Raw genomic sequence first — 16,247 nt, forward strand, 5'->3', positions numbered from 1 at the left:
ATTTTGGCTCGAGGTTTCAGGGATTCCATTGCGTGGGCCTGAGGTGAGGAAGTACATTATGGCTGAAGGGTTCAATGGAGCAAAGCTGCTCACTTCCTTTCAGCTGGGAAGCAGAGAGATAGAGAAGAAGCCAGAGAAGAAAGTCCCAGGGACCCAATGCTGTCCCTAAGTCTGTGCCCCCATGACCCACCCAGATGCACTCAGAAGAGTGCTTTACTAATCTCCTAGGTGTCTCTCAAGTCAATGAAATTGACAAGATTAATCATCACTCCAGGCCAGAAAAGTATACCAGACTTGTGGGCTCAGAGTTGGCTCCGAGTGGCCACCACTCTACCTGAAGAATCTCAGATTTGTCATACTCAAGGGGACAGTCACTGGTGAGGATGGTTCTGCCCACAAAGGCACAGCTCAGCAAGATTGGCCAGAAACCTACAGAGACAGGCTCAGCTGCTGAGTTCTAGGTACCAGGGAGACCTCTCCAGAGTTGATTGGAACTCTTCCCCTTGTCTATGTATCCCCTGCCACATAAACACAACACCAAGTTCCCTGCCAAGGCAAAGAAGTCCAGGGAAAATCAGAAAAAAGAAATCAGAGAGCTGCAACACATGGGTCAAAAATTCTCTCACTGCCTTCTGGCATGTGTAGGGGCAAACAGAGGGTCTTTAGAGCTGCAGGGCACACCTGGGACCAATAACTCCACAGACGGCCTCTTGCAGGCAACTCTGATTCATCAGGAGTAGTTGCTTGGAGCTTGGTGTTAGAAGGCTTCTAAAGCAGAATCCTACCTCCATGCTATCTACTCTGGGTATGGAAAGGGTGGTAGTAGGAATGCCTGCTGTTTTCACCCTGAATCCTCAGTCCAGTCCCCTTGGGCTTAGAGAGTCCCTGAGGCTCAAGAGGGCCACAGAGTATCCAAAGTCATGTTTCTGTTCACAACAAAGGCAGGACTCTGTGTGCTGCTCTTTCCACTGTCTTCCATGAGCAACCTGGAGCTCATAGGCTTATGACCTCCAGAGACCAACTTTTTCAGGGATACCTCATGGCCCTGGTCAGAGACAGAAGTACTGGAGCTAAAGGGACAGTCAAGAGTGAAGAGGAAGGAGGAAGGAGCCTGTCTGGAAAGCTTAGTGAGGAGCTGACAAAGCATGCAATAAAGCCCCAAGAAGCTCAGTGGGGCTGATTCTGGGTAACTGTTGCATCACAGTTCCCTGCCCTGTGTGGGACACAGGGAAGTGTGGGAAGACCTGACAGCAGCATGTCCTGACTGCCTGTTTCACTTTGATTTTCCACTGGTGACACTCACCAGTGATGTTGCTTCCATGTCCTTTGTATCCCTGTCAGCATCTTGAGTGTTGGGAAGTCAGCACCATGATGGCATTTCTTGAGTGCCAGTCTGACAGGGGAAGGGGACAGTGGCTCCACTCAGTGCTCATTCACCACGGTTAATGGACTCAGTGCCCTCATGCATTTATCAGCATCCATGGGGAGTCCTCCTGACCTTTCTGGAGCAAGGCTGAGCCCGAAAATCCACTGAAATATGGTCCATTGTTGGGAGTCACCAATCTCTCCTCTCCCTCACTTCCCAGTCCTTCAGAATAGTATCTGTAAAGCAAAGTGTTTGAGAGCCTTGAGAATCTCTTCCTTGAAGTCAGAAGATCTGGGTACAAGTCTTGACCCTGCCATTTGCTTACTGCAAAGCACTTGATGGATTATATGACCATTATGAATCTCAGGTTCCTTGTCTATAAAATGGGCACAGTAACCAAACTTTCCTCATATGTAAGCCTTGGGAGGAGAGGGAGGCCTGGGACCCCATGGGAAGAGGCAGCCCCAAGTCTTCAGAGAAGGAAATAAAAACAATGTATTACTGCAATTCCTGGGGGATGATGGGATGGAGAGCATAGGGATGGGATTTTAGGGGTGGGTAGGCTTAAGTTTGATCTCGGGGCCACCTCCTCACCATCTGAACAAATTTGAGAGGGTATTGTCATCACCAAGGCCTGTTTCCCTATCTGTAAAACAGGTACTGGAATCCCTGCCTCTTGAGGTTGTTGTGGAGTTTGGTTAAGTATAATTGACATAAAATGTTTGGAACCTTCAGTATCGACATGATCTAGTTGCCATAAAGTCCAGCCATTCTCCTCCTAGCAGCATTAGGAGTGCTCTGCGCTCCTTAGGAGAATTCTGGGCAGAGATGGAAGTACTGGGAACTATGGGCACAGTCAAGAGTTCAGAGAAAGAAGGAAGGAGCCCAAAGAGACAGAGTCTGTCTCTGCACAACGTGCTCCTAAGGAGCAGTTTATTTATTCCTAGGTGTATACCCAAGAGAAAGTATATGTTAGCACAAACTTGTGCATGAATGTTTATAGCAGCGTTATTCTTAGGAGCCAAAAAGTGGAAACAACTCAAATGTCCATCATGGTGAATTGATGAACAAAATATGGCCTGTCCATACAGTGGAATAGTATTTGTCAATGACAAGGAATGAAGTATAACACCTTTTACAATATGGATGAACTTTAAAAACATTGTGCTAAGTGAAAGAGGTTAGTGACAAATGACCACATATTGTGTGATTCTATTTCTATGAAATGATCAGAGGCAAATCCATAGAGAAAGTAGGTTCATGGTTGTCTGGGGGTTGGGGCAGGTGCAGGCTAACTAGGGTGCTAGGTTTCTTATTGGGTAAATATTCCAAACTATTGGCACAACTCTGAAAAACCACTGAATGGTACACTTTAAATGGCTAAATTGCATAGATTAGACCTCAGTAAAGCTATTTAAAAAAAAAAACATGGCCATCCCTGATCATCATTTTCAAAAAGCACCATTTTTTAAATAGGGCATTCCAGGCAAGGTTTGATTACATAACCAAGTTTTCCTAGTAGATCCTAATAAAAAGGATAGTTTCTCACTGAATCTATCCAAACATCTACATAAAGCCATGGCAAGTAGGAACCTCAGGAGCTGTCTTGAATTCAAGAATTAAAAGCCAAGACAAACAAAATTTACTATCCAGGCTGGTCTTGTACCTCCCTATTTGGGGATAAACTGGGAGGACAGGTCTTCTCAGGGGTCTGTGAGACCTGGACTGATTCCATAGTACTATTAAGGTGTTATTGACATGAGGAGTACACATTGTTCTCTACAAATGTATCCAGAAATAAACATTTAAAAAACTGAGTTCTCAGTTTCAGCTTCCAATATAGAAAGCATTAATATGTATAACCCAAAAATAAAAAGGTCTTTGGCATCCCACATAAATTTGGAACATAAAAATATCTCAAATTTTTAAAAAATTGAGAAATGTTGCTTTAGGAGAAAACTATTGTTTTCCTAGGAACACAGAAGCACAATCACTGTTGTATTTATCACTGTTGTTTCTAGTGTAGTCTCAAGCACTTATATCAATTATAATTCTAACCAAAGCCAATAACTTCTCTTTCATAGAGCAAACCATAGGATGATTCATGGAGAACTGCTATCATACACCAGCATTTTAGCAAAGCTAAAGGGTCCTAGCTCATTAATTCACTTAACAACTCACTAGTGCCACATTCCTATCTCCTTTATGGGACCTCTAAAAGCAGCAAAAATATACATGTTCATTAATATGGCTCAAAGCACATAAAAATAAGAAGCAAATGCCTATAAATTAAAAACTATGCTTAGTTATCAGTGCTTCAAAATTCATCCTAATTAGGGTAATTCTAAGGAATCACCTAGGCATCGAATGATCATCTCTTAATTAATGGAAATAAATATCAATCTGAAGGTTTACATTAAAGATCTTGGAAATTATATTCAAGCTGACACACTATAAAACATAATTATTAATGAAATATAGAATTCCTCAGAATAATTATTCAATTTAGTTAAATACAAAGTTATATTTTTTCTAGCTCTAAACATTAATTATGAATAATGTTAGCTTATTTGATCAGTAAAACTGAATACATATATCTAGGAAAAAACATACATAGTAGAATAAAATATAGCTCGTATTATTTATAGCATTAATTAGGGAAGAATGTTTTTATAAAATCCAAATTATTAAACCAGTCTCATTTGCCAAAGATTCAACTTAATTACAATATATAGATTCCTAAAATACATGTAAATTAGCTTTGCTGATACATTTTAAGTATTTGAAAGTTAATGTCCTTGTTCTCCGATGGTCTGGGGAAAATTCAGTTTTTGTAAGTCAGCATCCCCCAACCTTTTGGCACCAGGGATTTGTTTCATGGAAGACAACTTGGGCGCCAGTTTGGGGGTGATTCAAGCCCATCGTAGGCTCCCTAAAGATTGTTCTTTCTCCTTTCTCCTCTACCATCCTGGGACAGAGATTTGAAGGCAGGTACTGCAACAGCTGTCTTTGATGCTGACCTTAAAGACAGAAACCGAGCACTGAGGATGCCAGAGCCCAGAGACACCAGAGTGCCAACATATCTGACATTTCCAATCCCCCCCATTTCAGCTTCTGTCTCTGAGTGTTTTATGTTATGTGTAGCAGAACTTTTCCCTAGTAAACAAACCCAGTTCTCTCTGATGCAAAAATCAACCAACACAGCAGCACTGAACACAGGCATGGATTTGCATGTATTTTATCTGGTGTAAAGTTTTGGAAACTTGAAACCAAATTGCTAAACCTTGACTAAAAGAACTGTTTACTGAGGTATATGAAGCTCTGGTTTTTGGTCTTCTCCATCATGTACTGAGACCCTTAAAAACATTCCCACCCTATTGGCTACTCACCACCTCATGACATGGCCGTTGTTAAGGGGGGTATGCAGTGAGAATAGTGTTTCAGGATGCAGCCATCCCTCCAGCTGTAAATGCTGCTGTGCACTCAGATATTGGGGTGAGAGCTCTCAGCACCTGGTGAATCCATATCACTGGCCTAGACAGTTCTGCGTTTACAAAGAATAGAGAGATGATATTTGTAGACAGTATTTCACCCATTCTAGTCATTGATAAACAAAGAACTTGAAGACATTTCTTTTGGATAATGGAATGCTAATGAGTTTTCATGAGTGCTCACTTGCTTGTTACTTCATTAGGGGAAATTATCTGTGTTTTCCTAAAGCCTCAATAAAGAAACATGTCCTTTTTGGGGAAAGCAGAGGGAGAGACTGAATACACAAACAAATGATGGGCAACCATGCATACAAATTAAATTCTGACCCACAGTCTGCAGCAACCAGTCTGGAAACCACTCTATTATCTAGAGTAAGCCAACCTGCTTATGATAAGTAGACTTGTAGCAAGCCAGACTGCCTCTAGAGAAATCCAGGAGGCCTCACAATTACCTCTATAATAGTCCATCCAGTATGGTCAGACTTGAATGATACCTGACAATCCCCCTACTTTGTATTCCTCCCAACATAGGACCACCGTGAGAAAGGCAACTGTTCTTCCCTAGCCAATGACAGAGTGCTCTGCTTCTACTTAGCCTATCTACACCTTCCTCATGCTGAGGAAGGCTATGCTTTAATTCACCATGCAGCCTCTCCCCACCCCCACCTGCCTCCCTTTGTGACTTACCAGAACACGAGTGATAGTAGGTGGCTAACCCTTTGCTAAAATTGATACAGGAGGTGAAATATGAAAATATTAAATCTTCCAACTTGTTAGATGTCTGATATGCCACATTCATATTCTCTAAAATTGAAGCATGACTTCTAGGAAAAATGGAGGTTAAGAGCAGGAAAATACTTATAGAGAAGATAGCCCCTGAGAGGCACAAGAGGTCTCTGTTGGGTAGCTGGGGACCCCATTTTACAGGAAAGTTTTAGAGAAAAATTCACATAGGTACATGAGTTACAGCTATGATCAACCAATACGGTTACAAGTATAATTGTTTAGGTGATCCAAGGGGGAAACAAATCATGTAACAACCATGCATGGAAAGAACAAAGACTTTTTCTAGGAAATGATGGGTCCAGAGGTCTTGGTCACCCATCAAGGTGACCGATGTCTATCTAGACTTCAGTAAGCCTGGTGTTTGTCTTTTCAGGAAATACACTGGCCTGGGCATTTTGTCTTCATCTTGAGGCCTGGTCTCCATCAGAGGAATGAACTTGAGTTCTGTCGCTCACTGCCTGCTAACTTGATTTTCCTCACACATGTGATATTCATCTGTAAAATGGGGCAGCAGTGATTACCATGCAGGGTCCTCACAGTGATACCAAAGGAGACAGAACAAAACATTCTGCATAATCCTGGCAGAAAACAGGCATGTAGCCAGGAAGGACCCTTCTACTTTATTAAATTTGCCTTCTGGAAATAAGTGCTATGGCCTTCATTTTTTTTCTGTCACTTTTTTTGGGGGCGAGGGGAAGGAATGTTGGGTAAATATTTTTTTCACTTACATAGCACTTTGCAGTTTAAAGAGGATTTACACATCCATTATTATAGTTGCTCCTCTCAGCAAACCCCTAGGGGAGGCAGGAAGTTCTCCTGGGCTCCATTATGCAAACAAGAAGTGAGGTTGGAGATGGTGATGATTAACTTGTTGCCCAAGTGGTAAGGGCTGTGCAAATGAAGCTGGACCAGGCCCTTACCCTGCCTGACCTCTTCTAGCATGGAGGAAACAAATGAGCCACGTTTGCTTGTCTCCCTAGAGTACTTGTTTAAGATTCACAGCCTCTGGATAATGGTATATGGATTCTTCAGTGCAGAGCAGTTTCCCTCTTTGGTGCCACCAGCTCCCAGGTCTTCTTCCATTTCAGCCTTGGCTTCAGATTTCAGAGCCTCTGGCTCAGGCTGTGTCTGTTGAGTGCATCCACAGCACTGCTGGGGCACTGGGGATCCTGTAGAATCCAGTTGAGATTTTGCTGCTCTTCATGGTTGCAAGAGTGGAGGTAAAGAAATGCCCAAACACTTCCCTGCTACTTCCTCTACCCTACACACACAGACTGAAGGAAGCTCCATGCAAGATGTGGACTAGGAGTGAAGGCCACTTTGTAAAGATCTTAGCCAGTGAAGGCTTCTCTGATCACACACCAAACCTTTTCCCACATCCAATGGGAGAAATTTCAGAAGTACTCCCTATCTTGAGCCAGGAAGAGGGAATCCAAATGCTCAGGCCTGAGTGAAGAGCAAAAGAGCGAAGGAGGGCAGGGGTTCCTACCTTTAAAGCATAGGAATCCCACTGATGGGAAAACATGGACAAATAATCGTCTTGGGTTCTGATCCATCAGCCACTGCTGGACCCTCCAGAGGTAGTAGGTGAGCTAGGGCAGGGAAGTAGAGGCAGACCTTGTTTCTGCTTCTACCTCATATCTGGGATCTTTTAAAGGTGAGATGTAAATGCTTCACGCAGAGAAATGGACTCCAACTGCTCTGATAGTCATGTGAAATTACTGTACCTCCAGGAAGGAAATCTTGGGTTTGCTCCAAACAATATGTTATAGAATCCCTAGAAATTTGGTTCTTATAAAGTGAGCATTGGTGGTAAAACTGGGTTGAGTGTTTCCCCTGGTCCTACTCTGAGGGCACTAGGGACTCTTGTTTGGAAAAGTCCTCAGGCTGGTGGTGAGAAGCTGGGTGAAAACAAAGGCCTGCAAGTTCTCTTGGTCAGCACATTTCAGACATGAGTCAGTTCTCTGCCAGGTCTAGGCTTGGTGTTGGGCAGGAAGGTTGATCCCTCACCTGGATGTGGAAGAAGACCAGGGTTCACTTTGTAGACAGGGGAGAGAGAGCATGAACCGGCTTGCCTCTACAAGCAGAAGGGATGGTGCGTGCAGTCTATCTGAGGAGTTGCAAGGGACTTCATATTAAAGGAGGTAGAAAATCAGGTGGGGAAAGGGAGATGATGCCAAAGAGCAGAGCAAGACCAAGACTGTGTAGGCCTAGCTGCTAAGGTCTGAGTATGACCTGTGGGAACCTTGGCTCATGGAGCCCCTGACAGAGGCCACATATGCAGTTCCAAGGAACATAAAGAAAGTGGGAGTGCTACTTCTCGCTAAGAAGAAGTGGGACGATTTCAGAGAGCAATTACTCCCATCTAAAAAATACGCATGTTACAAAGCTTCCCTTTAATAAATGTGGCGGGAAAATTATTTAGTGCTTAAGCAACAAGGATAAATAGCTTATAAGAATCAAGCAACTGCAGAATAAGCCTGAAGATTTAATTACAAACCTAAAATCGACAAATCTGGTACCTTTGTAATCACTTTTCATGCATTAGGTGGCCCACTGCCGTCCCTCAAGACAGCAGTGAGACTAGGGGAGGCTGGTTTCTTTTCCTCTTATACTGTAGGTGGAGAAATGAGGCCTGTGGACAGCCATGTACTTGTCTAAGCTCTTTTCCTTTATCAAGAATCAGAAATTTTAGAGATTATCATTTAGTGAAAGGATCAATACTTGAAAAGTTAGCAAGATGGGAATTTGGAACAGAAAAATGTCCACAATATATTTTGCCCAACAGTATTCCTTAGTTTGAGGTTCCTCTAAAGTCAAGTCTTAGACAAGAACAGGGCTGCAAGGAGGTTACTGGGGGGCGGGGGGGGGGGGCTGTCCCAGGAAGCAGGAATGAAGGACCAGGAAAAGTGACATGGGGAAGGAAAAGACAAGATAAGGTCACTGCTACAGGTCTCGGTGGCTCGTGATGTTAAGATCTTTGAGAAGATTATGGATGCCCTTGCTGTCATTTATGTGAAACACAGGAGGTAAGAGCTTTGGTCCTCCTGCTCCTTTCCCACTACTCAAGGATTGTCCCTGGTTGTGTTAAATCTCTGTGCTTTCAGGCTACCCTTGAGCCTTTCAGGAAGTTGGCCTGAGCATTGGTGGTAAAAGCTTGGGTTCTGATCCATCATATTTCTTTGAGCTGAGCCGATGAAATCCATTGGCTTCACAAACAAACCAAGGTGCTGTTACATCCCCAAAGCTCATCATTGGGCAAGATTTTCCTCCACTGAAGTCTTCAGCAAGAAACCACTCTCCTTCCTCCTTGTACTGATTTGAAGGGAACAGAAGTCATCGTTTGCTCAGAAGAGGAGCATATATTCCCATTATATTACTTGATTGTGCTTCTTGCAGATAAGCATGGTGTTTTTCTATACATTGGAAATGGATTTAAAGATGTGCCAATATTTCCACATGATACCTCTGAGTACCACAAGTACAGTGGGTTTGTCCTGTGTGACAAAACTAACCAGAGAATATAATTAGTTAAGTTTTTTAGTCCTTGCCTGTTTAGTCCCATGCATTGTGTAATGTTTCCTACACAAAAGAACTCATATACTTCTGGCGAAGAAATGTACCTTCTACATGAGAAAAAATTTTTTGACAGTAGCCATGTCCTGCGAAGAAATTATGTACTTTTATGGGCAATGCGTCAATCCACTGAAAAATTAACAGGATCAGGTTACACATTTAAGTGACTATCAATCATCCCACTCAGCATTAATGCCAGAGGCTGATTTATATTCTTGTTTCTGACATGAGTTTTGTATTTAACATTTGTTAAGCAACAGAAAAATAGTTGTAGGTGAGAGAAATGTGAGGTTATTTCCAGGGGCATCCTTTGTTGGCATCTCTTGCCAAGTCCCAGACTCCACTGTAAGGAGTTGCTCCCCCCACTTGAAGCCAAAACCCCCAGAAGAGTGGACATTGGTAAGAGGCCAGGTCAGAAAAGTGTTTTCTACAGTTCCCTATGCTCTAACCTGTCTGCTTTACTGGTGTCCTTGCCCAGGCGGTGGTTTGTAGTGGGAGGCACCATCTTGTTTTTCTTCAGGATGAGACTCAAGGGCAGAGGCACCCAACAAATGTGCCTGGCTGAAAGCACAGTGAAGTACTTAGCAACACACAGAAATGCAGCTATTAGGTCTTTGATTTATGGGCTACTGCGTAAGATCATGAACATTTTAAGGTTTTAAGACTAATTTGGATTAAGACTTCTCAACCCATATTCCAATAGAAATCTTTTTCAGGAAAAGTGGTGGTGAGCCAGCCCAGGATGCTCTGCCTCAAGGGCTATGGTGCCAATACTGCATGTGAACTGCCTCAGCTTCCTACAGAAAGGAGAGGAGCTGGAGGAGACACTGGGCCTAGTGCCAGGGCAGACTCGCCATGAGCTGAGCATCCCCCGTGAGCTGGGGAGGCCCGCAGGAGGGAAGGAAAGTCAGAGGAGTCAGAACCTTCCTGTAACAGCTCCCTTTCTGCCCTCCCACCATCTCCTGCCAGGAGTCAAGCTGTGGTTACCTCTCACAGGACCTGTCTGTGCTCACTGGTTTTCCAGGCCGCTCCATAGCTTTGTAAAAGGTGTTGCCAACTGGATTTTATTCATGCTGAGACTCGGAAGTAGGAATTGCAAACAGGTGTTCCTGGTGGGGGCAGGAGAAAATTAGCAGAATTATTAGAAATCTAGAGCACCGGGGCCAAATGCAGTCAGGGTACCAGAACTGCTGATCTTTCCAGAAAAGCCAGCAATTGGAATTTTTATGAAATTCATATGCTGACCACTAATTCAAATACAAATGCTGTCTGGGGCCAGATTCATTTTGTGAAGATGGGTTTGTGACCTACAATTAGAAACAACTTTTTATTTTTCCCTTTCTTTGAGCTTCTACTCCCTACCATGAGAATAACTAATTAACGCGTATCACCCAGGCCTCTAAAATCATATTAATATTTCTAGAAAGCAAGGAGCACATTTATTTGATCTTTCAGAGTCTGATATAATCTTTTCAATGTATTTATAACTTGATTGTAGCTTAAACAAGCCTCCAAACTGTTGTCAGTGGGAAATATGAGCTCTAAGAAACGAGATTACCAAAACTGCTTTTATGATGATTTTTTAAAAAATAAACTTTTGGAGAATAAGTTCCATTTGTCTCAAAGCAATTCAAATAAAGGATCTTAAGTGTTCAACCTTGTTTGTAATTCCTGTTTGTTGGTCCTAAATAGGAGAATTTGTATTCTTGGGATTGTTTTTTCCCTTTCTCTCCTAGAAAAATTCAGTGAGAGGCAACCAAACCAACCAACCCAACAAAAGACCTCAGTAAGTGGCCACATGTTGCTGCTATCTGACTCTCCTTTCCTGGCAGAGGAGCTGGGTGGGGAGGGGTCCACTGCATCCAGGAAGAGGTTAGAAGAGGTGCCCTTCCTAGTACTGTGGTAACTGACACCAACATGATTCTAAGGGAGAAGACCAGAGGTGAGGGAATGGATAAATGAACTAGAGAAGGGCTTGGGATATTAAGAGTTGAGGTGAAGGGGCCAGGGATTTAGCTCAGTGGCACTGCGCCTGCCTCACAAGTGCAAGGTCCTGAGTTTGATCCCTAGTACGAGTTGAGGTGGAGAGGCAGGACTAACAATAGCTGGATATGGAAAACAAGGGTTGCAGTGAATAGAACTTGATTTGTTCCTTGACTGGATGCCAAGGGGGCGATCCATCTGAAGAGAGTATTAAGGGTCACTCTACTAGAGAGGTTAAGGCTTTCAACTGCAAGTTCAACAAATGAAACAAGCTTCAGATACAAGGGAATGTGGGCCTTGGACATGGCAGATCTGGGTGTAGGTGATGTCACTCGGAATCTCTCTCCGTGTCTTGTCTCTGGTCTCCTTAGAAGTTGCTTCATACCAGGAGTACTGTATGTTAGCCAGGCATATCTGTATGTGTGTGTGTGGGGGGGGTTAATGGGCAGGGCAGCACACACCTGTAATCCCAGCTAACCAGGAGGCTGAAGGTGGTGGATCATAAGTCCTAGATCAGCCTGGGCAACTGAGAGAATCTATGCCTCACAATAGAAAAATAAAAAATAAAAAGGGCTGGAAGTGTAGTGGTAGAATACTTGCCTAGTATGCATGAGGTCTTGGATTTGATTCCTAGTGTCACAAATAAACAAACAATAAACCCATAGAGTTAGAGGTAAGTTACAGCAGCACTAGACTCTCATCACACCATTTTAACACTGAAGAGGACCGAACACTTCTCCCAGTCATCTTATGAAAACCTTTGGGTTGATCAGCACTTTGCACACTTAGGTACCCGCTCACCTCCAATCTATTTCCTTTGGCACAAGGACTGCAGTACTCTAGGAGGCCAGGCCTAGGTCATGTGTCCACCTCTGTGGCCTAGAGAAAGAGATTATACCCATTCTAAGAACATGGATGGAGAACGTGAAATTGGTCAGTCAGGAAAACTGGGGTGTTCCCAGAAATAGATGATTGCTGGGCTGCAAAGGAGAGATAAACACTGTGCTGATAGATTCTTGCTGTCCTGTTAACTGCTGTGTCACTGGTACCATGTGGTTGAATGAATGAGCCCTTGACTTAGAGCAGGAATACCATGACCTGGTCACTGCTGCGTCAAGCTCTTGTATGCAAACTTGACAAAAACACTGTACGTAGCAGGGCCTAGGTGGTGTCTTCAAGTGTGGAGTCTTTGAATCTGATTTATAAGATTCCACAAGCCCCATGGAGAGATGTGCCTTCCTCATTATGGGAATACCTCATACCTGTACCACATGTGTGTGTGTGTGTGTGTGTGTGTGTGTGTGTGTGTGTAGGGGGTACCTACACTGAGCTCTCAAGTTAACTGCATGCTCTAAAATTTGGTTCTGCAGAAACAGCTCCCCGTCTCTGTATCCTGGCCCTTTATGATATAGGAAAGATACTTTCCCTTTGGGCATTTACTGGCCATGAAAGAAATACTACATTGGAGGGAGAGGGCTTCAGGGCCTTGAGGACTAGTGGATGAGAGGAACAAGCTCAAATGACATTGCTTTGGTTTTTGTCATGTTTGTGATGTTGGCTCACAGATACATCTTATTTGTTTATATTTTCCAAACCCTATTAATCTATTCATGAGACTTTGTGTTGCTGGTTGAGTGTCCTTCCTGAGTCTGTGCCTAGGGAAATGAGAGGACAAGAAGAAACCCTTTAACATGTAGTAGTACATTTCTATCTTCAAATCAAGGCAGTGATTTTCTTTTTAAATTAAGAATCTCCATGCAAAACTACTTCACAGTGTCAAGAAGACCAAGGCTCTGGGCTGGGATGTGGATGGTCTAATGGGGGAACTGCGCTTGAAGATCTAGTGAAGGAGAACAGCACAGTCATGAAGGCAAGGCTGGTCAGCAGTTCTCTCTTCACTTGTTGGTCTCTCTTCTTACTTGACCTGTGATCTGACCAAAAGCGGATTCAAGTTTAGGCACTAGGAGCACATGCCTTGTGATCCCTGTGGGAATGTTTTGGCCATGTGCAGGAATGCCTGGAGCATATTCCAGGGCAGGGAGACCTGCTTTGGAAACAGATGATTGCAGATGAGTCAGAGGCTCAAACAGTTTTGGTGACAGAAGAGACAGTGGTACCCATGTTTGTTTGCAACAGCGAACCAAGGACCAGGGAGACTATGGAGAGGATGCCATCATGGCAGTTCACTGAGCCAGACTGCCCAGCAGTACAGGGGCTAAGCTTTTCCAAGCAGGAAACTTTCTGTTGCTGAGCATCCAGCACCCCACCTTCCAATGAGTCACCCACAGCCACAATTCCATTATCACCAGCCATTCATGACAGGTGCAGGCAGAATAACCAGAGATCTAAGTACCCTCTGATGTATCCCCAAATTCTGCTGCCCTTTTCCTGGAGAAGCCTCTCCACCAACTCCCAACTACCTCTCACCTCATCCTCTGCTCTTAGGGTCTCCCCACAAGCAGAAGCAGTGATCTCTTCTTTTCATGCTGATTAGGACTGCATCTCCCATGTGAGTTATACCAGTGACTTTTATCCCATGTTGTGACACAACCCTCCCTAAGGTTCAGAGAGATGGCTGAATTTTCATCTGAATGCTCCCTTTAGTAATTCTGAAGCTTAAGTCTTTCCATCTTTTTACTTAAAAGATAATAACATTTAGGAGCTGTTAAAAGGTTAAATATAATAATAATCTTTATAAAGTGCTTGGAAAACAAAATGCTTATTAATTGTTTTGAATTTTTTCTGAGAAAAATGTATCTACGGAAAGTTCATCAGTTCTGGTGCAAATACTGTTTGAAATGTTTGTGTCCACATGGGCAGCAGTGTTTGGAAGTAGTGGCTCACACACTCTCCCCTGCTGTAGTTGTGTTTATCCACTGTGCTTTCTTGTGATTTCCCAACTCAAGGAACTGCAAGCCTTTTCCTTCCCTTCTGCCAATTTCTCCTATGAACTTCCCACCTGTAACTTTTTTTCTTTCAGAATTGCCTTGGTGTTCATTTGAACCTTGTGTTGTTGTTGTTGTTGTTGTTTAGGATCTACATGAGAGGAGCGAGAGGGGAACACATTAAACTTTATTCCCTTTCCTGGTCTGCTTCTCCATGGGCTGCCCTGCCCTGCAGACTTAGCAGGTGACCCAAGAGAAGTCCCCTCCAGTAGCTTTTGGTAGTACAATGAGAAGAGATCTTTTCTGAGGAATTCAAGATACTGTGAGGAAGGTGAGAGAAGGGGAAGCTGGTTCCCCCTAATGTCACTCCAGGTGGCTTTACTGTTGGTACAGTTAGGGAGTTGGCAGAATTCACCTAGCCATGTCTTGTCTGATGGTGTTCACAGTCTAGACTTGGAGCTTTGCTTAATTTGCCCAGAAGCCAGCACACTGGGGCCTGGGTGGCTGAGAAGGAAAGCCCTTCCAAACAGACTTTACCACTCCTTCTTTAGAGATTAAGAGGGGTGCACTTCATAGACCTCTGATGATAGAACTTGGAGTGTACTGATAGTTTTTTGTAGTACTTAAGTTGTGTGTGTGTGTGTGTTTCCCAAAAATTTATGTCTCATTTTTTTCTTCCCTTTTTGGATTTTGGAAATGTTCAAAGTGTTTTATCCTCTCTGAGTTACTAGGAAATAAGTTAATGGTTTGTTTCCATTTCCTAAAGGGGAAACTTAGAGCTTAGCAGATTCTTAGGAAATCCTTAAGGAAAACTAATTGGCCTAGGTTTTGTCATTTTGAATGGTCCAGACTCAGGTCCAAAACTTGGATCTTCACTTCCAGGCAAATTAGAAAATCACTGCATCTTTGAGAGACTTAACATACTTATCTATAAAATCAAATGAAAATAGTTTCAATTTTTGTACTATCTTAAACTTGTTCTGTGAAGAAACATTTTCAATTTTGATGAAGTTCAATTTCTCCATATGCTATTTTACATATTATGCCTTTGGTCTTGTATCTAAGAAATATTTGACCAACCTTTAGGTGACAAATATTTTCTCTGTCTTCTACATATTTTATGGTTTTAGGTTTTACACCTAGTTACATAGCCCATTGCTGGGAGAAAAATCTTTGCAAAGCACTTATATGATAAATAAAATATTGTATTCAAAACATATAAAGAACTTTTGAATCTCAACAATAAGAAAACAAATAGCCCATTTAAAGAATGGGCACAACATTTGAATAAGCTTTGCCAAAAAAGATATATAAAGGGCAAATAAACACATGAAAATAGAATCAACATCATCAGTCATTAGGAAAAGGCAAATTTAAATCCCAGTGAGATGCCATGACACACCTATAAGAATGACTTAAATTAAAAACTAGAAAAATTAACCAAATGTTACCAGGTATTAGTGCAGATGTTGAGGAACTAGAATTCTCATACACCGTTAGTTGGAATGTAAAATGGTACAATCCCTTGGGAAAACAGTTTGGTAGTTTCTGAAAAGTTAAGCATAGATCTTCTAAATAATCCAGCAATTCCAATTGTAGTTATTTACTCAGAACAATGAAAGGATATGCTCATACAAATACTTGTAGATGAATGAATGTTTACAGAAGCTTTGTTTGTAAGAAGCCAAATTTTCAAGTGGATGAAAAAAATGGAGAGAGAGAGAGAGAGAGAGAGAGGGAGTTGGGTGGACCTCAAAGTCATTATGTGAATGAAAAAATCCAAATTCAAAAAATTATGATTTTCTTCATATTCTTTTCTTGAATTCATAAGCAGAGGTGGGGTGAGTATGTGCACTTTGGGGCTTGCCCTTGAGGGATGCTTGCTTTTGGAATTCAGGGCTACGTGGAGCTGCCACACAGAGAACAGAGGCCCTATGGCCAGCAGACCTACCCAGCTCTCTTCCACCCACCAGACCAACTGCTTTCCTGGACATTCCAGCCCAGCAGGGGCCCCAGATAGCTGTGTCCAGCCATATACCTAGAGCAGATGAACCTCTCAGCTGAGCACAGTCAAGCCACAAAATAATGAGAGATGATAACATGGTTGTTGCTTTAAGCCAGCAACTTTTGAGTGACTTGTTATAGAGCAATACTAAACCC

This window comes from Heterocephalus glaber, unplaced genomic scaffold, assembly GCF_053883595.1.
Source record: "Heterocephalus glaber isolate CG9 unplaced genomic scaffold, H.glaber_assembly_v1.0 deba00001497, whole genome shotgun sequence".
Classification (NCBI taxonomy): Eukaryota; Metazoa; Chordata; class Mammalia; order Rodentia; family Bathyergidae; genus Heterocephalus; species Heterocephalus glaber.